Below are 26302 nucleotides of genomic sequence, written 5' to 3' on the forward strand. Positions count from 1 at the left end.
AATGTACAATCATATATTTATTTTGATTTAAAAATATATGAAAGCGGTTTTAATTGGTTAATGGGATTATAGGCTATTATTTTATTTCACTGGCTTTATTTTTAAATTATCCAAAAGAAGCATGTATTGTTTTTTTTCTAATCAGAATAATAAACTTAAAGAAAAATAAAATATACTTACTATAAATTAAAAGAACAGAATACAAGATTATAATAGACTATGATTGTACTTATAATTAAAAATTAAACATGGGTAAACAACTAGAAGGATATATCTTGATATGACTTCAGTACATTTTTATGGTGGCAGACTAGGGATTTTTTTTTAATCTTTTTACTCTTTTGCATAGTTTTTCTCACAACTTTTAAGTTAATAGGTAGCATTATCTGCCACAGATTTTATATGCATATAGTAGACATCTGACATTTAGCCATACACAAGTCACTTACTCAGAATACTACAACATAATGATGAGACAGTAATTTATTTTGACTAAAGTGAAATTATTATGTTCAAAAAGCTTTCTCAAAACAAAGTTTCTGAAACACAATATAGCAAAAGCTTTTAAACAGATGAATTTTTTAAGGCATCCTAGGTATGCCTTAAAATAAATTTTATGCTACTGAATATTAAAATCCTGAAAGTAGTGGAGTGACATGAAAATACTGGCAGCATCAAAATTTTGCACAAATAATATTCCTGTAATGATTTTTTTTTAGAAGATATAGGATTGTGTCTTTATGATAAAGACACATATAATGATAGCTGATGTCTGGAAGGTATTAGACTGTGGTTATAAAGATCACTATAATTGTAACAGTTCATGCTAGCTCAACTGCACATCTATTCTTCATTTGTCCCTAAACTAATTTGTTCTACATATGAATATATAACTCTCATCAATTTAAAGTGCCATCCCTTGGCTATGTGGGTCATTAAAGGAAATACATAATGTATGAGTTCAACAATCCAAACTTATAGGGGGGAAAGCTTGTTAGCCAAGTGTGAAATCATTGCTACAAAGCTGACTTCTGTAATTTAATCTAAATCAAGCCATGATCACAAATGACTATCAATCAATTCCAGTGTTACTCATATATTTTGTTTTTAACAGAGGTGTTTCATTCACAATTTTGATTCTAATATTCACCGTTAAAACAACTGATATCAGCGAATTATGTGAATAACACTATGAAGTTAAAAACATGTTCTGTACAGCATTTTTCAAAAGATAAACAATCAAATCCTAAAAATATGCCGAAGTCATTAGAACTAATTTTTAAAGAACACAACTAAATATTTGGGATGATGGGATAAGTAGTTAGTTGGCTGTGACAGTAAATCACAGACAATGAGTTAAGTGAAACAAAATATTTTCTGTTTTATGTTGATACTTTTGGGGGCTGTGTAGTATGTGGCATATAAAGAAATTAATGACAATTGAGGAAAGATTATAATATACCTGGTGATAATGCTAATACTATGACTTCATTCTTGACTATCTAACATTTTCCATTTTGGTGAAAGTTATTTTATGTTTCACTTCTTATTCACTTCCTCAAATCTAGTTTCAGTTGCAGAGGTTTAAAAGAATATTCTCATTTAACAACATAAGTATATCCTGAAACACTTAGAAAATCTGTCCAGGAGCACTCAATTTGTCCTTGAATAGTAAGAGTAATATATTTTTCAGGGAGGTGGATTCATTATCTTTATATAAATGCTCTCTTCCTGTCAACATCTTAAGAGCAGATGAGATACAGAATTTGGGAGACATGAAAGATTGCTTTCAGAAATATGTCTAGGTTTCAATTATGTCAAAAGTGAAATGTGAAAGATTAATTTTTCTATGTCTTCTTCACACTGCATACAACATATAAGTACTGACTTTATTGAAAGCCGAGCAATTTTTGTTTAAGTAGTTCTCTTAAATGAATATGAAATTTTAGAATGGATGTCTGTTTATCTTTAAATTATGTTTTTTGTGGATGTACTTTTGTGCAATAATCAGAAGTATTTTGCTCTTTTTTTGGCTAAAAGATTCTTTGCAGTTCAAGTGAAGAGGAAAAAAATAGCTACAGCATATGAAGAGTGAAGGTATTTCTTAATGGACTGGGGATTACAGTTTCAACATAGACTTGTGATTTACATTTCTTTTCTGTGTGTGTGTTTGTGTGTGTGTGTGTGTGTGTGTGTGTGTGTGTGTGTTTCTAAACATATGCATATAAACATAGGCAATAGGATCATTTCCTCTTTGTACTAACGGGATGTTATTTCGATTTAATCTATGCAATTTTGCATGGTCTAGACTAAAGAGTTATTTTAAATAATATGAAGATGCTGAGCTATTTATTAAACATATTAAATGAATGTATAAAATATTTTTTTAGTCTTTTATTTTTCCTTAACGGTAAAAAAAAATTATTCTTTTTCATGTCTTCTAGTAAAATACTAATTCCAAAGCAAGAGTGCTACTACATATTTCTTACATGCTATAAATTATTTTATTTGTATTCTATGTTTAGAAGTTGAAAAACAACTTGGTGTTGAGAGTCATTACAACCATATAAACTACTTTAAAGCCTTTGCATGATGATTCTCAATGGAGTTCTGGTCATTTATATGTAGATTAAAATATGTGTTTAACATCCTTGTAAATAGAATACTAAGCTAATAAAAAATACATTGAAATGTTGCTGATGACACTGACAATATAATAAGCTTAACATTAAATGCTCTTATATGTATGTGTGTGTGTGTGTGTGTGTGTGTGTTTTATAAAGCATTCACGTATATGGTGGTATAATGATTTTTAAATGTAATAGAAATATTTATGTAAATTATGTAAGTTAATAAAAGAATCAACATTGTATGTGTTTTCTTGGGTAGGAAAAAAAGCATATTTTGTATGTTTGATCTGCAGTAAATGTACGTTGAATGGAAATTAAATAAAACCTGATAGCTTTCACTATTTTACTTCCTGAGGAAAAAACAAACAAACAAAAACAAACAAAAAAACAAACAAAAAAACTGACAATATGGCATGTATTTCTTAATAGAAAAATGCAAATTTATTTTAGTTCTGCTTATCCATTTCACTAATCTCAAAGGTTTTTCTTAATTGGCTTGTTAAAAAGAAAATATTAACCTATGAATACATCGGTAAATTTAAATTGTAAACATCATTTTAACCTCAAACAAAAAAAGAACACATATGAGTTCAAAACTAGATATCTGTGAGCTCTGCAAAATGAAAACAGAAAGTTTCCTTTTTTTTGTTCTTTTATATGGTTCTTGCTCTTACTTTTATTCACTTATTCTTGAAGCTTTACTTTTATTTATTTATTTACTTTTTTGCCCAGTCCTATTTGAAATACCAGGGATCAAGAATATAGGAATGAAAAAATGGTAGATGGAAATTCTAACACTTGTAGAGCTTACATTCTAGTAGAAAAAAGAAGACAATAGCTTGATAGTTAAGCATAATGTCTGGTGTTAGACAGTGATAAAAAAAAATAAGTAAGCGAGGAAGGTGGGTTGGAAGTGTTTGCAGAGATAGCGGTTGTAATATTTGCGTACGGTGGTCAGTTAAGACTGCGCTATCAACATTTGAGTACGGGTCTAAGAGAAGTGAGAGAAAAAAACATGCTTATGGAGGAGTAAAGAGTATTCCAGGCAGGAATATTCTCTAAGATAGAAGTGTGTCTAACATGTTTAAAAAACACCAAATAGGCCAGTGTAGAGGGAATAAGAGAAAGAACAGTAAGAGATAAAGTCAGAAAAATATAGAGAGCACTGTAAGCATTTTAGCTTTTATTCTTTGTAAGATCTGAAGCCATTTGTGTGTTCTGAGCAGTGCTTCATATTCTGAGTTACATTTGTAATGGGTTATCTTGGCTGTTGTTTTGAAGGAGGAGGGAGCAATGGTGGAAACAGAAAAATAGTTGGGGATGGTGATAAGGAGAAATAAAGTGGTAAGTAGCACTCTTACTTGTAGAGGAAGAAGATAAAGTATATAATAAGTTTGTTCCCTTCAAAGATTCCCAAATTAAAAAAATATATATAATTTCATAACCCAAAGAAATTTACTATAAATTTTTGATTCTTTGCTTTCATAGTTTTCTATATTTTTCCTATATTTTGAAGAAATGCATATTTTTAAAAAAATAAGCCATACCCTTTATATTGGCAAAGTTGAAGAGTTGTAGGTTAAAAAAGCATTCTTACACACTTTTATCAAATGATCTTTGTTTTTGGTACATCAACTTGAATAAGTATTAATAAACTTTAAAAATATTTATAGACATTATCCTAATAGTCCCACTTGTAGGAATCTACCATTAGAAAATAATCAGAGATGTCAATGATTTATGTACAAGTATTGCTATGTTGTTTGTAATAGTGAAAAATTAGAAAAGAACTATGTATAGTTTAGCCTAGTTTATATTGTATGAGAATTATTTTAAAAGTTGTTTAGAAATTGAGAGGAATTTACTGGGCCGAGGATCTTTTTTGTTGTTGTTAGGGAGAGGACAATATTCCAACAAACATTATGGAGATGTATTTGATAATATTAGTTCTGTGAATAGATTAGAATCCTACACACTTGAATCAATAATAATTACTTGGCCATCTATTAAGTGATATTGTATACCATGGGAGAAGAATAAGGGAAAATTTAAGAATAACATCCAGAAACCCAGCAATACCTTTATAAATGCTGCTGCATTCTCAGTCATTTAAGTTCAGCAAAAATTCAGTCGAAGGTGATGATGATTAACAAGAAATTTTATTAAAGTAAATTACTTAGTATAAAAAAAATTCATTATTTTCAGCTGAACTTTTAATGCTTGAAAATGATTCATCTCCTTCAGTTTTTAAATAAAATTAGAGAATAGATTAGAATAGTGTTTCTTTGACCTAGACTGTCATCAACAATTAATTATTTTGGGGTAATTTTTAGTGACAAGTTGTTATTTAACTTCCATGTAAGTCTGCAGTTCAGTTCACATTGCTGATAATTTCAAACTAATCAAACTTTAGTATTTTAAAGTACAGGATCTACTTTAGTGGAGATTTACTTATGAATCTGAGGTAGATAAGAGAAATTGAGCTTCATAAAATAGCGAAGCTACTAGTGACAATGTATTTCCAAAAAAAATACTTCAAAAGCATTATCCTGATGACTTTCTGAAGAAAAATTAAGGCAGAAAGAAAATCTTCAAAAGGACCCAAAGAGATTTATAGGTGAGTATGTATGGTGCCTTCTTTCCAATGAATGGTTCCAAGGAGTCTTTTCCATAATTAGGTCTTAGGATCAATTTTCTCTGATTTTTCATATACTATTGCAATGCCATCACCCTTTTATGTTAACTTCTTTGCATTAGTATCTTTACACTCAACAAGAAGAAAAAAATTTAATACAATCAAAGGAAATTCAAAACGGGATCTAAGAAATGCAGCTACTTTTGACTGTGAATTTCATATCACTTAGACAGTCACACTTTTGTGAGACAACAACTTTGGATCTCTAGAAAGTTGAAAGCAATTTGAATCCAACTGGAAGAAACAGGAAATTCTCCGACAGAAGTTGAAATTAAAGTAACCAGATTTAATTCATATGGCAATCTAACGATATTGTTTTATGACAAATTGGCAGCATGGCAGCTTTTAAGACAATCATTGCTGAAGAGGCATATATAGACATTTGTGACAGGACTGTCCATGTTATTGTTCCGCCGGCCTCATTTTTGAAGGACAGTTTGATCTTTCCTTTGTCTAGAGGATTATATTCTTTTTCTGATCTGGCTTTATCTGTATAAATCTATGGAACATAATTGGCACCTACTCAATATTTTTATTTTTTGGATAAATGAATGAATCTACTATGACTGAGTGATGTATATTTCATTTGTGAGATCTTTGTAATTTCAGTTCTCTTTCTTAGGAGGCTATAATTTCTAGGGTTGAATTTGCTCTGGCTTAATTAGCACTCGTAGCACTTTCCTCCTCATCTGTGTTCCCTCCCATGAATCATGTACTTAAGAGCACATGCAATTATGAGCAGCATACTGTGAATATGAAAATAATATTCTATTACTTTTAGTCAATTAAAGACACTTCTGCTATGTTGTTTAGAAATCCTCCCCCAAAATACAGGAGAGCTAATTTTAATATTTTGGTATAATTAACATTTTGATATGAAAAACATTTAATGTACTGATGTTTTAGTGAAACTGATTTTAAAAATTATAAGTTTATTATTTCTGATGTAAAATTTAGAAAAATCATTTACAAAATTTCAACATTCATCACAGGCTATTATTAGGTAAATATAAAAAGCAACTCAAAGACAAATCAGAAGCTGGAATGTCTTTGCAGTCACTCACTTAATCTCTCCAACATGTTTTTACTGATGTTTGAAGAGAGTTTCACAGAGTGTGTGTGTGTATGTGTGCGTGACTGTATAGTGTGTTTCACACCTATGATCTCACTTTATAATTTAGTAATTCTAGGTATGAGTTATCCCTGTTTTTTAGAGTAAGAAATAAAGCTCTGAGAGTCTAAATGTCAGAGAGGACACAACTGTCAGGTGGCTGACTTGGGATTCCAATTTATGGCATTTTAAATCTAGTCTCTGAATTTAAATACAAGAATGCTTTAATCTGTTTCACTGAGTTTGTGCAAAGCACTGTAATGTATTCATTGGGGGACAAAAATAGAAAGTGGATTCTGGTTTAAGTAAGTTTAGTTTTTAAAATTGATAATATAGGTACATAAATAAATTTGCAGTAATACAAAGTAGAATGTTGGAGGCAAGAATAGATACAGGTCTATTATAGTTTATATGATAAAATCTTGTTTAGATAAAATTATAACTTAAAGGTCTTCAAATCTTTCTTAAAATTCTGAAATGTTTTGTCCATTAAGAGATGGAAAAGGATGATAGAACCTAAAATACAGCAACAAATGGTTTTCCAAATTCAACTACAATTATGACCTATAATATTCTAGTTTCCAATTTATCTCAGTTTTGGTTTCTGCATAATGCTTTAAGAAGAAATGGTCTACTTCCAGGTCACACAAACTCATGTTCGTATTTTTCAGTTCTTCATGTTGTTGTATTTTCTCATTCATCTCTTAGATGTGATCTTGGGAGAAACACAGGAGGAAGGGTCAGGCTGCCAGAAACCCTTTCAGTGTGATTCAGTAGCACAACTGCTTAGTTTCAGGTTGTCAGCACAGTAGTAGACAGGACATATTGTTTCTGCAATTAATCTTTCTGATGTACCAATGATACTTTGCAGAACAGAACTATTACCACTAGTTACTTGCACTTTTTTTCTCATTCCTGGCCAATGAGCTCAGCCAATGAGCCAGAAGAACTCTGATTGAAAATCAAAAAAGGGTGAGAGCTATTAGCATTTTCTTTTTCTCAGTATGGTCATTTCTTTCAGTTCACTGAGTTTCAATGGAGACTATTTGATGAAATAAAAATTGTATTATTGCTAATAATCATCATATACATACATATGTACTCATATGCCATTTTAACTATACTGTACTCATAGTTATATGCCTGTTTACATACATACATACATTTCAGAGCAAATCTTAGTAAAATTTAAAACACAGAGATTGACTTTCCAAAGTAGAACATTATGAAGGAATATTATCCTCTTTTTAGAAAGGACAGTAATGGTGTTCAGAAGCTAAATGGCAGGGAGCAGTTACCTCTGAGCCTCCAGCAATGATTCATATTTTTGATAGCTTTGAGTGAGTTAAGCTTTGTCTCTATCATAACAGCCTCTTTATACCTGGATGAAGATGTAAATCCTGGGGCATCAGAAGGAATGGAGCCCATATACTCTGCCCTGTATGCCAGAAGCAACTACGTGACAGCCAGAAACAGAAATAAATGTAAATATACCTCACTATTGCTGTATTTTTTTTTTCAGGAAATAAAGCTTTATTTCATTGAATAATCTTGACAGAGACAAAAAAGAATTTCTGATCATGAGAAAACTGAAAACATCTTACTTTTGCACTCTGTCAGGACAGTTAGAAAGCCAAGTTTCAGTGACCAAATTAAATAATAGCAGCTCGATGTACAGCATTGACTCCTACATGGTTGCAAGAGAACCGAAAGCTCTATGTGGAGTGTGAGATCCTTACAGTGAGTCTTGGATCTCTGGAAGGCTCCTGGTCCCAAACCTGTCCATTAAAATCTGGGGACGAGAGAAGAAACGAGGAATGAGATCCAGCTTCAGCTTCTCAAACCATGTGAGATGCTGAGACAAGCAGGTATCCCCTATTCCAGTAAGCTGGGACACATAAAATACATTTTCACTTCTCATTCCAAAGGAGGCCTTCCTGGTTCATTGTGCTCCCTTATGAAATATGGCAATTACCATCTTAAAATCACACTTCCTCTTCACCCTGCTTATTCTTCAAGAAGAAATGCAAGAAGTTCTTTATGTCGAATGCTTTGAATCAGGCTTCAGTTTTACTAGTTATGCCAAGATGGTGCCTAAAGCCACAATTATTATAACCTCCTTGTGTTTCCAAAGCTTTTAGTTAGTGGAAGAGTGGATTTTAAACTACTTAAGTGCAAGACTATGTCTCATTCAGCTTTATATTTCCCAGTTTCCATCCTAGCATCTTGCGCATTAGACTTTCTGTAGTAGTTAAATATTTTTTGTGACTCTGTTCTATATGTATTTTTATTTGTTCATAGAAAAGCATTTTGGTCTTTATTTCAGTCTGATTTGTTGGAAACCATAAGATTTTATGATCCTTTTAGTATGTATGCTCACATCTCAACACATTTAAGACCAAAAAAAATGGATATTCCCCAGAAGTCAAATTTTAATAATTTTATTATAATCCTCATCTTCTTTTAGAACTACAGCAGCAACATGACTATTTCATGATTGATTTATGGTCTATTTTCCTTCACTGAAGTGTCTCAAATGCCAAAAATGGTTCTTGGAATATAAAAAGCAGTCAATGCTTTTTTAATTATTATCATTACAAATATTTAAGGTTGTATGTAACAAAATTAGATATTATTATAATGGATATTAATTATTTACCTTTTTTCCCATTTATTTTTTATAATTAAACTAAATTCACAAGAGGAATTCTTGACAGGTCAAACATATATCCAACTGTAATACATCCTAAATCACCAACCATGCAAAACATATTCAAGTGATGACATCAATCAATTTATTATGGATCAATTTGCAGCCAAGCGTTCCCCTAAACCTGTCTAATGTTTTGGCAAGATACTTGAAAAGACTCACTAAAAATTTATTAGTGTAGCTCGAAATACGTTTTTTCTCCCTTTCTCTGGCTCAACAAAGAGAATACTGTTTGCCCTCTGAACATATAGATTTTATAGTTTAACGTAGTAAAGGATATGCTTGCCAAGAATCACAGTTTTTAATGAGCCTTTATTAAAACCATTGCTGTGTTTTAGCTTTCATTTTATGTACTGGATTTTTATTTAAAACTCATTCTATGAAAATTTGACTAAATCCTTTGTAATCAAAGCTTAACTTGAGTATTGGCTCAGAAATATATTTTGTATCACTTTGTATCTTCTTTTCAAAAGGTTTGAACTTAAGTAGTTCAATTAATTGATACTGATGTTGAATATATGTAATATGTAAACTGTAAAAAAAGAATTCACGTTAGTGTTAAATAGCATGTTACTTTAACACATAATGTTTTTAAGTAAGATACAGCTTCGTAAAACAAATATTTTAGACATTAATTTAAATTTTCAAAGTATTAGATTGATGCAATAGTAATAACACCAAATGAAGGGCTTTGTAAGTTACTATGTATTATAAATTTAATATTTTCAGTTTTAAAGAAGAAAATAAACAGTAAAATTTCAAACTGAGACCAAGAAAGGGTGAACATTTAAACCCCATTTCTTATACAATAAAAAATTAGTTGTTTCTATTGACCAAAAGTGTTAAAAATTCACCAAAATTTTCTTCCTAGATGAAATCTGATATAAATGATTATTTACTAATATTTTTCTAAGCTCTCTCTTTTTGAGAATGCTTTATGAAAAAGCTAAAAGAAGTGAGTTTTGATTCCTCCAAGTGTCACTTTCTAATAAATATGTTACTTTTTAAAAGCTTTGAGATATAATTGATATAAAATATTGCACATATTTAATGTATACACCTTGATGAATTTAGACATATGTATACACTTGTGATGCCATCATCACAGTTAAGGTACTAAACATGCCTATTACCTCCCTAGTAGAACTCATAGAAGCAGAGAATAGAATGGTGGTTGCCAGAAGCTAGCGGAGGAAGAAATGGGGAATTACTCAACGGGTATAAAGTTTTTGTTTGTTTGTTTGTTTTCTTGATTTTTTTCAGTGAGAGATAGATAAATTCTAGAGATCTACTGTATTTTTTATTACAATATTGACAATTTAGACTAAGCTGTTTTTTTCTTCTCAAAAAAAGAAGAAAATATAATCTTAAATCACATACACACACACAGATGAAATAACTGAAAGCAAAATAATAGATTCATTGGCAAAAATTCCAATTTACTGCACTTCGAGTTACTGCACTATTTTTTCCTGCTTTTTGAACATGGGCTCCACATTTCCATTTTGCACTGGGCTTTACAAATTACATAGCCATTGCCAATCAACCTCTCATGTGTTCAATTTTCTTAATTAGAATAAACAAATAAGTGAGATGTTGGGGTTTTTTTTGTTGATCTGAATTTTTAGAAAAGATAATTTTGTCTGTAAATTATTACAAAATAGAAGTGTACACATGACACTACACTGAAGTCTATCATGAAGTTATTAGAATTCTTCAAAGAGATTAGAATCTTTGGTTTTGAAAACTGCAACATCGCAAAGCAAATAGCCATAAGCTTAAAAATATAAATTAAATTTAAAGATCAATGATGAGAACAAAATAATATTATTTTTAATAAGTTTAGATGAACCAGTTATTAAGAGGAAGATAATTTTTTTTCTTGCAATTAAAAATACAGTGGTAAAACATATAAACAAGTTCTTTGAATTATATATAAATCATAAAGCCATTTTTGGTTTCTTATATGACCTCTAGAAGTTATAGAAAATGTCAAAGAAAACATGAAAATGAATTATAGAAATTTATATTTAAAATTAAATTGAAACTAATATAAAATTGATTTGTATGAAGAGAGAAATCTTTTTAGAAAATAATTCCCATACAAATCAACAGCTCCAAATGTACTAAAACTTCCATTTTAAAATAAATTATCAAAAATTTATCTCAATACTGTTAGTCTATAAAATATTTTTAACAATTATATCATCTAAATAATATTTTTAAATTAAATGTTATCAAAAATTGCCTAGAGTAACTGACATCATTTTCAATAATATTGATTGAAAATGAAGTTGTTAAAAGTATAAATTTTGATAACAATAAAGAAATTAATAGAAAAATTAGCCAGCAAAATCTTATGAGCTATTAAGATATGTTAACAAAGGGTCACTGCATTATATAAAATTATGACACCAAAATATCATTTTTGCAACTTAGATTACTCATGTGTTACCTCATCATATTTTATAAGTAATAAAATATTTTAAAATGATTTTTTTTCTATCTTAGTACTTTTAACTGTACTTTTTTCCCCACTCTTTGAATATTCTCATTTGGCATTAGGCTCTACAAATTATATAACCTTTGCTCATCACAGTCTTGTATGCCCAATTTTCTTAATTAAAATAAACAGATAAGTGGGACGTTTTTATTTGTTTATCTTAGTATTTAGTAAAGGTAAAATTGTGATCTCTCTTTCCTTTATCATTGTTTTTGTTCTTCTTGATTCCATAACATTTTTCAGATCTGCTAATGTTTTCCAGAGAGATAAGAAGCTCAATTTTCTCTTTTTTTTAGAATAAACTCTGGGTTTAAGATCTATGCCATAGTTTTCTAACTAACCAGGTATTCTCCACTTACATGATTGTCCAGAGCCAGCTTTTAAAAATAGTTATTAACATTAAGAAGGTCCTACTAGTCATCATTTGCCATGTTTGGCACAGCTGGTGAATGAGCAAAAGACACAAATTGTTACAGAATCTTAAAACAAACTGCTCTCTTCTTTCAGCACCACCTGGGGCCTCTTAATGTATAAAACAGGAAAAGGAAATATGCAAATGTTGATATTCATTTGCATAGAGCTGATTCTACTGAATGGTCTTGGGTTTCCTAATGTTTTCATGGTTTCTCAGCATATACTCATCAATCATTTTTCTTGTCAGTAAGAAATTCATTTTTTTTGTATCCATGTTAAGTGTTGCCTGAAGGTACTGCAATTTCTAAATCCTCTCAAGGTAAGAATTTCCTTGGAAAAGTCTATAATTCTCGACAGAAAAGAAATCACTATCACTGAAAAAGCAAATAGCAGTGATCTCAGTGCATAATAAGCAACAGACTACCAGACTTCATTCTTTACTTTAATGGCACTCTTGATTACCATACGTAGAACATAAAAATGAAGCAGAAACATTACAGCAGTGATGCCAAGCTGCAGAACTTTTCCCTCTGGGTATAGATACTGCCCTGTCCATGGATCCCAGATTTGGTTTGTCAGTTACCTTTATCAATGTCAGCCATTCAGAGCTACTAAAAGTTAAAGGCCTCTTTTCAAGCCAAGGAATATCTGCATTTCTAGTCGATATGTTGTCTTTGGGAGAAGGCAATCTGACAATTAACTAGAAAATTAAGCTAGAGTCTCTCTATCTGTTCCTCAAATGGATCTGTACTTTGTTATTATAAATCTCTACTAATTAAAAAAAAAAGGATATGGTTGCTTATAATAACAGTGAGAGAGGCAGGACCTCTTGTGTGAACCTCTGTGTGAACTCAAATAATTCCTTTGGATTTTTTCTTCATTTCCTTTTTCAATATACTTTTGAGAGAAATGTTATAGTGTTAGATAATTTGCTCTTTTTTATTTAATTTCAAATGTCTATGAAAATCATTCTGGCTTCTACCTCATATATATCTGTTGTATATAATCAAGCTCACAAAATTATATTTAAGGTACAAAAATTCATCTATAAAGTTTCCTTTATTTCCATTTTCTAACAGTTTTATTTTCTTTGATCAGACTTTATTCATCAAAGTAAAGATTGAGGCTAAAATCTGTGTCATTAAAGTGCAAGTATTTGTGTGATTCATAGCAAAAGATCAAATAAAAGTGATTCTATTAAAGTAACCCAGTCTTTATTCAAAAGAACTACTAGCGACCATTATATTTTATAACCTTTTACTACCAGTTATGCACTGAACATGCGTGTCCCCCCAAAACACTTATGTTGAAATTCTACCCCTCAATGTGATAGTATTAGAAGGTATTTGGAGTAATTATGTCATGAGGGTGGAGCTTTCATGAATAGAATTAGTGCCCTTTTATGAAGAGACGAGAGAGCTTGCTTCCTCTCTTTGTTCTCCACCATGTAAAAATATGAGAAGATAGTTGTCTGCAAACCAGGAAGAGAATTCTTTCCAGACACAGGCTCACTGGCACTTGATCTTGGACTTCTCATCTTCCAGAACTGTGAGAAATAAATATTTGCTGTTTAAGCCATCTGGCTATATGATATTTTTGTTATAACAGCCCACACCAATTAAGACAGTACCCCTGCTGTAAGCAGGAAAGGATAAGAAGGTCACAGAACTGCTTACTAGAGTCATTCTCTTCATTCTTAATGCCCTTGACCTTAACAGTACTTAAACTGGAATCATTTCATATTCTGTCCTTGTTTTTTTATAATAGGTTTCTCAGTATACAAAAGACACATCATTCATGTATTTAACACACATATTTCTAATTATTTATTAGACATGAGTAATCACTGGGTATAAAGTAGTGAATAAAGCAGGCATTATTGCTGCAGTCATGGAACCTACAGTCTGATGAGTGAGATCAACAATAAATAAATAAAAATGAAGTTGTAAATTGTGATGAATATTATAAAAAATAAAGTGTCCCATTAACAGAACTAAAAATAGGTGTTTTAAAAGAGGAAAGGAAGGTTTCTCTGAAAAAGTTAAGTCGAACTTTAGAGGGTCTAGGTTTTTTTCTCCGTTTATAAATATCTCAATTTGCCCATGGATACAAAAGCACTTCCATCTCAGTGGGAATGTGATGCTGTTCCTGACTTCCTCTTTCCTTAAAACTCAACTCACCTGTTTCTCATCTGTTGAAATTCTTACTCTTTGTTTCCTCTTTTTTCTACACAGCTGTCTATCACCTTGTTCTATAACCGAATTGAGAAAGCTTCCTAAAATGCATGCAATTATATCTTTATTTTTCTTTGATCTTGATGTAGTCAATGCAATATCAGTTTTTATATTGAAATGTATACCAAGGCATTACATTAATTATATTAATAAATTAATAAAAATCATATTAATTTGTTCCAATTAATACTCTCAATCTATTAGCAACTCTGAAAGAGAAAGATACAATATTGACCAAAACTTAAGTACAAAACATATTAGCTACTGAAAACTGATAAAGATTTTCTCAGCACAAAGGTCCAAGGATTATTATTCTTGTGGTTCTTCAGAAAAGTGAACACTCATGACTCCTAGTAGTTATAAATAACAGTTATTCATGATATTAAAAAATAAGATAATGTGTTAATAAATGTTAATATATTAAACATATTTCATCTTTCTCTGCTATTTTCTCTTATGTGTATTTAAATAGAGAAATTCTGAGATCTTTGCACTTTAATTCTAAAAGGTTAGTCAACATGGAAGAATTATACTCTTGGTGGTAATTTCAGGAGGCGCTTAGCAAGGAAATCTGTGTAATGTTGTTGGCTGATAACCTTGGGATTGTATGAAGTGGATTTAACCCATGTGGGGTACTCTGTGCAGCTGAGGATACATTTTAGGAAGTCTTATGAATTATACTGTTTAAGAGTAATTGTTATCAACTTCCAATGAAAAATGCTTTGTCAATAGCTCTTTCTTTTAAGGTATTTTAATTCATAAAATCACATCAGGAACCCAATTGAATTTCAATCTGTTTTTGCATTTATTAATCTTAATATTCACCAGCTAGAGGTTGAAATGGCCCAGGAAGTGAGTGGCTGTTGCTGTAATTGCCACAATGTTTCTGGGCAGAATAAATAAATCATTTAAACATATACAATACATTAATTTGTTTATTTGCCAGATTTAATCTATCTTTTGAAAAATCTTATTGGAGATTTTAACTATCTCTGTAATAAAATTGCTCTTAAGATGTTCAATCACAGATTTCTTGACTTCATTATAGAACTGATAATACATAGAAATAATGTTTTAAGAAATATTCATACATAAAATATACACACATATTGGAGGTAGAAACATGTCCCTAACTGATGCTAAATAATATGTATGTATATGTATGTGTGTGTGTGTGTGTGTGTGTGTGTGTGTATATATATTTTTTTTTACTTAAATTGTCACCTGTGAGTAATTGAAAGCTGTGCCCTTAGAATGCCTACATGCTTTCATGAGTAGGGGAAGCCTGACACCCTCCATAATATGCTCTTCAACACAGGTAAAATGACCAGAAAGATGTCTCTTTAAGATGTTTCCCACCGCATAAAATACTCATTCATATATCAACTCAGGCAGTTTCATGGGGAGAGGCTCATTTTGAAAAAGGGTCGAGGTTTCAGATTATAAAGTTGGAAGGCTCATCATGCTTCACTTTCCCTTTGTACTCCCACCCTAGTAATTCAAAATGTTTCACAAAGAGCAGCAGTAATTAGACCTGCTCTGGACCACCACCAAGGGTTTCTATCAAATTTCTTTCCTGTTTATGTTTGGGTTACTCAGAAGTTATCTGTGTGCCCTTTGGACATATAGGACTTATTTTTTTTAAACTCCTTCTGTACAAAGAATGTAATCTTAGCTGGCTGGATTCTGGATTACATCATTGCATTTCTCTGTTTCTACTGAGAAATCTCAGAGTAAAGAGTGAAAGTAGTAATTCATCATAGTAGTCCTCTCCTCCCAATTCAGAAAAAAAAATATATATGATTTTAGTTTGAAAGGCTTTATTGCCTAGGGTTGAATACAGACTGCCTAATTAAATTTAGTTCATTCAAACAGAAGTTTTATCTATAAATTATCCTCTTATAAAAGGATTATGAGGTTGTTTCTGATATGATAATTTTTACTTCTATTTCTTTTTGAAGTTTTATTTGGGTCATTAATTGGAGAATTTTTAATTGGAAAATAGAGCAATTAGCTGTTATCAATTGAGGATTATAAGGACATCATGAAACTTAATTGGCTACTGATTATCGTGTGCTGATAAAGCAGACAGGTTTGTAAATATTTTTATCTTCTAAATAGAATTTTAGCCTTCTAAACAACTTACGTTCCTTGATAAATACTCTTAGACAATTTATGTTGGGTTGTCCCTGTGATTTTTATTGTTACAAAAAGCTACAGGCAAAAGAATCATTACTTCAGAAAGGAAATAAATATTATTTTCTTTCCAATACATATCTTATTCCTACATATAAGCCTTATTGTTCCACTAAAATTAAAAATTTCTCAGTCATAATTTGGGAATAGGAACTGCTACATCATGAGCTCTCCAATAATTTAAGGGATTTGGGGAAATATCTAATTCAGTTATTTCCTGCCACAGATAAGAAAGCAAATATAGAGCAGTAATTTACTCAAGTCACAAAGCTCATGACTCAATCAGCATAATAAACTTGGGTCTTTGGTCTATTGTTCACTATCTTATCAAAATTGGCTTTCAGAATTGGCTTTTGGTTTTATAATCTGAAAATTTGCATTACAAATTTTATCGGTGCTTAAAAAATCCTTTTAGAGATTAATTAGAAGAATATTGGGTTCTTTACTGACTTTTGGGGAAACTTATAGAATGTTCTGATATATACATGATATACATTATTGGTCAAAATATTTTCTATTTAAATATTCATAAATAAAATTTGTCAATATAAAATTTCAAATTTGGAAAAAATAATAGGAAATTATTTTGAGGATTTGGGAGAACTACAATGTTTAACTTAAAGCACCTCTATAGTTACAGACACTGCTGACACATTTTATTGAGTTGCATAATTGGGAGCAACTCAGTGTAAAGTTTTGTGTTACAGATTGAATGTAAAAGTAATCCTTATGTAAAATAACAGTTTTCCTCACTTAGCCGATTCTTGTAGCCTTGATATTTCATTGTTTAATCATTACTAGGTTTGCCTGACTCAACTCTCACCAATTTCTTATTCCTTGAATAAACTCAACTCTATTTTTTTCTTTTTTGGTTTAAATTTGAAACCTGCTGCCATATTTCCCCCATGATTTTAATTGAATAAGATATATATTCAGGAAAGTGTTTCCAGTTCTCCTTGAAAATGCAAAGTGCCAATAAATTTACAAAGACTCAAATGCATTACTATGAAATAAAAGGTTACATCATATCAATAAGACTTGTGTTAGAAACAGATATACCACTTGTTGACAGTCTTTCCATTTCCTCAGAAAGAACTTGTTATGAACCACAACTGTGATTTTGATCTTGAAAGGGAAATTACCAGGAAGCACTACATTTTTTTCATTTTTTAAAAATAAGTTCCTGCTTAGTTGATAAATGAATTTATGTTATTTGTTTATCTCAGAATTACAGATGGTACATTATAGAAACTTTCCAAATGCCTGCAAACACATACACTATTAAAACTATGTATTTTTCTTAGAATCATTTAGGGGATAATTTTGTAGAGATTATTTAAGTATACTACTTAAAGCATTAGGAAACGATGAAAAAAAAATTTGTTCTCCAAGAATGTTTTTGAAATAAATACATGATACCTGCCTTTTCTCAAGAGGAAATGCCATAAAAATGTTTTAGTAAGTAATGCTCTGTGATATATATTCATTTATTGTAAACATTAAATGATCTATATTGTCACAACGTGTACCGTTTCTAAAAGTTCCCTTTTCAAAACCCTGATTCAAAGCAAAATATCCCTGTTTCATAAGTTTGTAAAGTAAAAATATTTTAATAGACATGTTTATCAAAGTTCAAGAGACTCATCTATAGGTTGTTGAGATTGTATAAGTTTCTTTACATTTAATGGTTTTTGTATCAGTTAATGACTTGATAAATGCCACAGATTTTAGAACACTGTCTCAACTATATTATTAAAACACTTTGAATAGGGCACTGAAACAATGCTTCTGTTAAAAAGCCAGTGAGTAGGTAAGACAAGGAAAGTTTATAACTATTTTGACCTATTATTACTTATATTTTAGTACTACTAGCAATAATTCAGTATTAGTTTTGTACCAGTATTCGATAAAATGATTCCATAATGATTTTAAGTCTTCACCAAAAAAAGTAGAAAGAAGAGAAAACTCAGAGAAGTTAAGAAAATTGTTTACATTTACACAGCTCTTGAGAGGAAAATCTGGGCCCCTCATTTTCTGATTTCAAGTCCAGTTCTCCTTCTTTCACATCATTCTGTCTCCCAAGTAAATTGTATGACAATAAGAGGAAAATATAAAAGTACATTTTTTTCCTCCTTAAATCTTTACTTCTTATCTCCTACAAAGATTGAATAAAAATTTTACATGAGGTAAAATTTGTCTTAAATTTTGAGGTATGGATTTATAAGAGTATAATTTTGAATAAGAAAACCCAAGTATTGAAAGAGTTCTAAAAGATGCCAAGTTGAAATGTCAATTAAAATAAATTATTTACTAAGAATTTACTAAATAGAAAAAGATGTTGCCATGAGACAAATTTAACTGAGGTCTTATTCTATTAATCTTTATAGTCTCATTTTTATTATTCAGCATATTATTGTCACTGAGTGTGTATATGTGTGTATGTATGTATGTTTTATTAAATGAAAATCTTGTTGGATTAATTTCTATCTCCTTAGATAGGGCTATACAAGGTCAATACTCAAATGTTTTGGGGTCAGCAGCCTATTATTGTTTTAAATTTAAAAAATTTAAATTAAACTAGAAAAAAATTTAAAGATTAATAAGATTTTAATAATTTAAAGAATAAGTTTAATAAAATTTTGAAGGTTAATAAGATTATTTTAACTTCACTAAAGTGAAAAAATAAATCAATTATCATGATAATATGTTCCAAATCTTTTATGTGAACATTGATTATTCTGGAAGATATAATTCCTGTCAACTTTCCTAGTAAATAGGTTCCTTGTAAACAAGTGTCTATGAAACAGGAAGAATAGAATAACTAACTCTCCTAAGGAGAAACTTTAATTATACCTTTTACTTGTATTTGTGATTTGTCTGATTTTGTTTTTCCAAAATTAACCTTTCATCTCTCATAGTGATTCTCTGTGCCTCTTGAGTAGCAGCTACTCATAAAAATAATAATAATCTAAGTAAATTGCTTAATGCACAGAGTATAAGTGCCATAAGAAAAAAAAAGACAGCATGAGGCTGTGTTGACAAACTGGGCAAAGCTGTGGTTTTGAGAAGCATTCTACTCTGACATTTAGTCAAATATATCACCTGTTTTTTTTTTTTCCTACAAGATGGTGTCACGTCAATGACTAACTGATATATCTGAGACTATGCCAAGAATGTTGCTTTGTAGGTGAACAATATTTTATCGTTTTAGTGTAGAATTAAAGTTGGAACTGTACCAGAATGTTTGGGTTGTCAAGTTGTAGCTACATATTACAGTTTCAATGATGGTTCTTATCCACAAAACTTTGTCCAAAAGACAGAAAACAAATTAATGTTACAAAGTTACATTAGAGACATTAAAAATTTTTTTGGTTGACAACTTATCTATGGCTTTTGACTTATGTGAAACATGGTATTAAAACAAAGAGGCCATGTATCACTATCTGTGAGGGTCATTCCTTTAACCGTTTAATTAATGATGCTGTTCTCCATTAGACTGCTCCATTATGGTAGGAATTATGTAAATTTTTTGCTTCTTACTCTAGCTTCAGTATCTAGTAGACTTCTCAGCACTCAATAATATTATTATATTATTAAATGAATCTTTGAAAAGTCAAGAATTTTAATGTAGTTTCTATTGTTTAACCATGGTAAAAGACTGCATTTCTTATACTCATTAACTTGGTTAAATATATCTGCTATTGGATACAACATGATAGAATTATAAAAAAGAGAGGAAGGCAAAAGAAAGAAAAAGTAAACAAAAATAAAATTAGAAATCTAACCTCATTATTCAGTAACAATCTAAAATGTTTGTTTAACTGAGGGAAACTATCATCGTTATGTAGACATGAAATTAATAACATTTGTTTGTCTGTATTGGTCTTTGGATTCCACATATATGTACAATCATATGGCATTTATCTTCTGCTGTCTGACTTAATCCACTCAGCAGACTACCCTCTAGGTTCATAATAAAATATATTTTTTCATTCTATTACTTTTAGTCTGTATGTGCCTTTTAATCTAACGTGAGTCTCTTGTAGGCAGAATATGTAAGAGTCTTGCTTTTTTATCTGTTTGGCCACCCTATTATAGCATTTAATTCTTTTTCATTTAAAGTATTCATTGATAAATATGTAGTTATTGCCATTCTTTATTCAGGCTTTTGATACATATTATTTTCTGCTTCTTAAAGAAGTCCCTCTAACATTTCTTGTAATACTGGCTTGGTGATAATGAACTCCTTTATCTGGCCTTCAATTCTAAATGATAACTTTGCTGGGTAGATTAACCTTGGTTGTAAATCCTGGGTTTTCATCACTTTGAATATTTTGTGCCAAGCCCTTCTGGCCTGAAAAGTTTCTGCTGAGAAATTGGCTGACAATCTTACAAGCATTCTCTTGTATGTAACTGTTTTCCTCCAGCTGCTTTTTTGATTTTTCTTTTTGAATTTAACTTAAGGGAAGTTTTTGGTCATTATTTCATGTCGTCACGCTTGACATCATTCCAGAGACTTCTTAAACTATCTTCATTTTTTTAGATTCTTTTTTCTTGTTGCTGTTCTGATTGAGTGTCCTCTGCTACCCCCTCACCTATGTCACTGATTTGATCATCCATTTCATCCACTCTGTTAATTCCCTCTAATGTCCTCTTCATCTCAGATATTGTATTCTTCATTTCTGACTGGCTCCCTATTATGTTTCTACCTCCATTTTTATGTTTTTTTTAAATCTCATTATTAACGTTCTCACTGAGTTCATCTATTCTTCCCCTAAATTCCCTGAGCATTGTTATAACCAGTGTTTTGAACTCTGCATCTGGTATATTGCTTGTCTCAATTTTGGTGAATTCTTTTTCTGGAGTTTTGCTCTGTTCTTTCAAGTGAGACATGCTTCTTTGTCTCCCCATTTTGGCAGCCTCCCTGTGTTTGTTTCTGGGTATTAATAGTAGAGTGGCTTTACGTACTAAGTGTGGCATAATCCTGAGAAGAGTCCAGCTACAGAACAAGTTTAGCTATAGCCTGTGCACTTCTGGGGCAAGTTAGTAAATGTCATCAAATAATCCACATATGGTTGCCATCTATGCTGGGCTTATAGATGCTTCAAGGGGCCAAGTCAGAAACTGAGGCCAGCTGCCACTGGTGCCATACTTGGGGCTTCTCAGCAAAAGGTATAGGGCACGTTGAGGCCAGACGCTGGTTCTCTGGATTTTTGTGAGCCTTTGAAAGATTTTATGCAAGTTTGCAGCAGGAGCCAAGACAACCCATTTGTATGAAATAAATCACTGGAATCAGCTTAGTCAGGCCCACAAGTTGGGAGAGACAAAGTCTCAGGGAATCTCCTGGGCAGAGGGACGTATGTTATCCAGGTTGATGGTGCCTGCATCTAGAGGGTGGAGGGATCAACGAAGGAACAATGCTTTCTTCCTGCCTCTCTGTTTGAGAGCCAGCTGTTCCTCCAGCCCTCACCCCAAAACCCAAAATCTCAGCGCCTCCCCATGAGCTGGAGCTCAGAGCAAGTAAGTCTGTCAGTGAGTAAAGCTGGGCATGGGTCCTTTAAGAGGAAGGTTTCTTCTTTTGGGAGCCCTATGTCTCACTCAGCCACAACCTCTGCTGGTTTTCACAGACAGAGATTGTGGGGACTTCTCTTCACTTCACTGTAACCCTGGGCTAAGGAGCCCAGGGTTCAGTTGGGACCCTTCACTCCTCAGGTGGGAAGGTGGCTCTATAGCCAAGATAGACCTCCTGATTCTCGATTGACTCTCCCAGTTGTGAGATCAAGCTGTTTAGAGTCTCTGCCCCTTCTACTATTTTGAGGTGACCTCTTATTTGAGGTGACCTAGTTGTAGGGCTTCTGTTCAGCCAGACCTCTGGTGACTCCATGTACTGGTTGTCTGTAGTTTTGTTATAATTTGTTGTGGTTGCTAGAAGAGACATGTACAACCTTTACCTTCTATGATATCTCGATCCTTGTCTTACACACTTTCAATGATGGCCTTTGGGAGTAAATCAATACAATGGAAGGACCTACTTCATTAGGCATGGTTCTTTCATATCCATGTTCCCATCTCCAGGCCACACTCCAGCCTCTCTGGGTCTCCTCCCTCCCCTGGCCCTCCACCCAGGCAGGTGAGAGCTAGCAGACCACACAGGTGGAGCTGTGTGGGGCAAGTAGAACAAGCTCTTATTAACCTTTTTTTTTATAAGAATTAAATTACTCTACAGTTTGATGGAATCTTAACCCAATAGACTTATAAATTCAAAATGAATCATTCAATATACAATAGTCAAATTGAGAGATATAAATATAGAGATGAAAGAAGATATAGTAAAATTTATAGCAGTAGGAAAAAAGGATGGATATTTAAATAATTATATTACTAGAGGTTGTGTAGCAATATGGTTAAGAAAAATAGATTCTGGCATTCAGACTGCCAAGGTTCTGATTTCATCAAGGCTATTTACTGTCTATGCCCTGAGCATTTTAACTTCTCTGTGCCATAGTTTCATAACTGGGTAACAATGATAGTACCTATCATTAACACATTAACATAGTGTTATTGTGAGGAACAAATAAATTAGCATATATATATAATAAAAACATAAAATAATGTATAATATTATTTTATAATATAATAATTAATATTATCATCATTATTATGATCAGATAAAGTCAATGAATTTTCAACAAGGTATAGTGTGTCTTTGCAGCTAAAACACTAATGAATCAAGAGATTTTTTGAAATCTCTATTGACAACATTATTTTTCATTAAAATCATTTTTAGTAAGATACATGTAGATATGCCTAATGCTCACACATATTGCATTGAATTATGTATAGGTCATATAATCTATGTTATGTATAATTATAAATCATACATAAATATTTAAATCAAATTACATAATTTTATATAATTTTAATAAAATGTAATTTTATTGAATATAAATTTAATTATAATTTATTATATGATTTTATAAATTATATAATAAATATTGTATAAATTTATTATATGACTTTATTAAATGTAAATGCTTATTTACAGTATCGATTTTATTCTCCATAAGAAAATATTCCAAGGGAAAAATGAGTTACTTATATTAGTTTTTGACATGAAAATTACTAGTAAGTCTTATAACAGCTCTTTATAATTACCTCTGAACTATAATAATAAACATGCCACCTTTGTGCATGTTTTCAAAATCTCATATAATCTCATCATATACAAATTTCAAATTTAAGAAAAATTTATATTCTGCCTGACTGCTGTAACAAATGCAAGCCATGGAAAAGAAAAAAAAAGTTAGTTTTATTGATAGCTATCAATCTTTCTGAATACTTTTCTTCAAAACTATGACTTAATAAGAAAAATAATGATATTGAGAAATAAAAAAAATTGAGTTAACTCCAGAATCTAAATTTGAGAGATGTGGGTACCAGATCTATACTGTATTGACACTGACAGATATTTCTGTGAGAGTCTAAGAACAACATTTTGGTTTTTCGGAGCTCATAAATGAATGCTGGAGGAGGAATCTAAACAAGTAATGTGTAAAATATTTATAGCAATTCATGTTAAAAAATATTCCCAATGTGCATCTTGAGTTTTTACATGTGAATTATATTTTTTTAGTACTGGTAGTATTTTGGTGGAAAGGATAACGAAAACGTTTTTTAATTAGGCAATCTTCAACAAGGACCAGGGCAACAAAAAGACACTTAGGTAGGAGTCTGGAAATACATCTTTGGGACATGGCTTCTCTTCTAGGTTGATTACGGTCTTTGTACTTTTGGAATAAAGTAGGATTTTATTATTTGGACTAGTGGGAATCAATCTTACTCTTCTCAAGATAGTCTGATACTTGAAAATGTAAATGTTAAAAATATATATTATATTTTCAAGTGTTAGATCATGAAAATCTAACACTACATGAATCTTAGCAGACATTTTTCTATGCCCTCTCTTTCATGTGCCCCAATACATGGTGCTTTATCTTTTTTTCTTCTCATTACCTTTACTTTCTCCCAAATATAATACCTTCTTTTTCCACTGTGTAGGGCACACTGTAGGGTGGAACAACTAAAGGACAAAGAAGAAAATCATGGCTCCCTGCTCCTTGTCCCTTACACAGGGCTGGCTGTAGCATTGATCTTCTCAGTATCTTCCCATCTTATTTATCTTACCTAAACCCTTGCAAATTATTGTCTAGGATAACCAGAAATTAAGTGAAACTCTGAAATTTAGTGTTTTTTTTTTTTTTTTTAATTAGTGATATTCATGTTTAAAAAACTTTGGAAAGAGATTGCATGTTTTCTAAAGAAACATTTTTCATTACCTAGAGAGGATATATTTTAAAACTCTTAAAGAAATAGGGAGAAAAGAAAAGAAGTATAAGGGACATCTCTACCAGAGTTAGTCATGGGCAAAAATAACAGTTGGTGGCAGCAGAAAGGCAAGTAGGAAATTCAGTCACAAACTCCCACTAAGCAATGATAGTATTTGGAGACATAAAACACAAGATTTTTGCTGACTTTGAAGGCTCACAATCATGGATAAATACACATGAAAGAAGAGGCAGATCAAAAATTTCAGGATCAGACTAAGATGCATCCTTAGACTAAATGGACTACAGGAGCCAGTTCTTAAATACTAGACCCTATGAGCTAAGGGATGAAGTATTCTCAATCTCTCTTGCCAGCAGGTGGAGGCAGTGAAGGAGTGGAATTTTCACGTTCCATGACTAAGAGATCTAAGAGGTTGGTACCATAAGTGGGGGAAAAATCTTATACAGAATTATTATTTTAGATAAATTTTAAGTCTCAAAATATTATGAGAAGAGTAAAATATCAAATTATATCTTAATTAATAGGTTTTGCCAGTGTATCTATAAATCTAATTTCTATATTTAGCAATATTATTATGAGAAAATACATTGAAACAAATTTGAAGAATAGCTTTTTTCATAGCCTATACATTTTGTTGTAGTCTCTATGTGATGAGCAATTCCAATAATTCCATTATTGGATCATGTATTTACCCTAGTATAATTATGCATACATCTGTAAGGATATATTTAAAGGTCATTTAAAAGTTAACTCTTAAAAAACTTAAAATGTTAAAAACTGCATGGTTCTTCTTCACATAAATCACCACGTGTTTGGGGGGAGAAAGATAAATTTTATGGGTATTCTTAGGTGTGTGTGGTAGAAAGAAGGTGGGAGGAGGAAAAAAAAATTTAGGATTGAACCAAACTAAGAAAAAGGAAAAAAAAAAAGTATCTGTACTAAAAATTTACACGTGATCAAATGGAAGCATACATATTAACATTTTATTAAAAAATTTAATTGTATTAAAAAGTGTCTTAATACAGTCATTTCTCAAGTATCTGGGTAAAAAAATTAAAAAGAACAATTAACAAACTTCTTTTAGGGCTTAAAAGTATCTTTTATTATTTAGACTGCATCTGAAATAATAATTTTTTGTATTGTATGTTACCTGTGAGCTAGCATATTTACCATATTTTAAAAAGGAAAATTAATTTATTATTACTTTAACAGATACGTGTTAAGTGCTTACTATAAGCCAAAGATTTAAAATGGAACAAAACATTTCAAAATTCTTGCCCTTGTGAAGCTTATATTCTCCAGTGCCAGGGAAAGAATGCAACAAAAATAAAAAGTTAAATATATAATATGTTATTTGGGGGTATATTTTATACATAAAAATAAATTAGAGAAAATGTAGAGAATACTGGAAGTGTTGCAATTTAATATAGGGTGAAAAAGGCAAAATGTATATTAAGCCTCAT

The sequence above is a fragment of the Pteropus vampyrus genome, unplaced genomic scaffold (assembly GCF_000151845.1).
Source record: "Pteropus vampyrus isolate Shadow unplaced genomic scaffold, Pvam_2.0 Scaffold26, whole genome shotgun sequence".
NCBI lineage: Eukaryota > Metazoa > Chordata > Mammalia > Chiroptera > Pteropodidae > Pteropus > Pteropus vampyrus.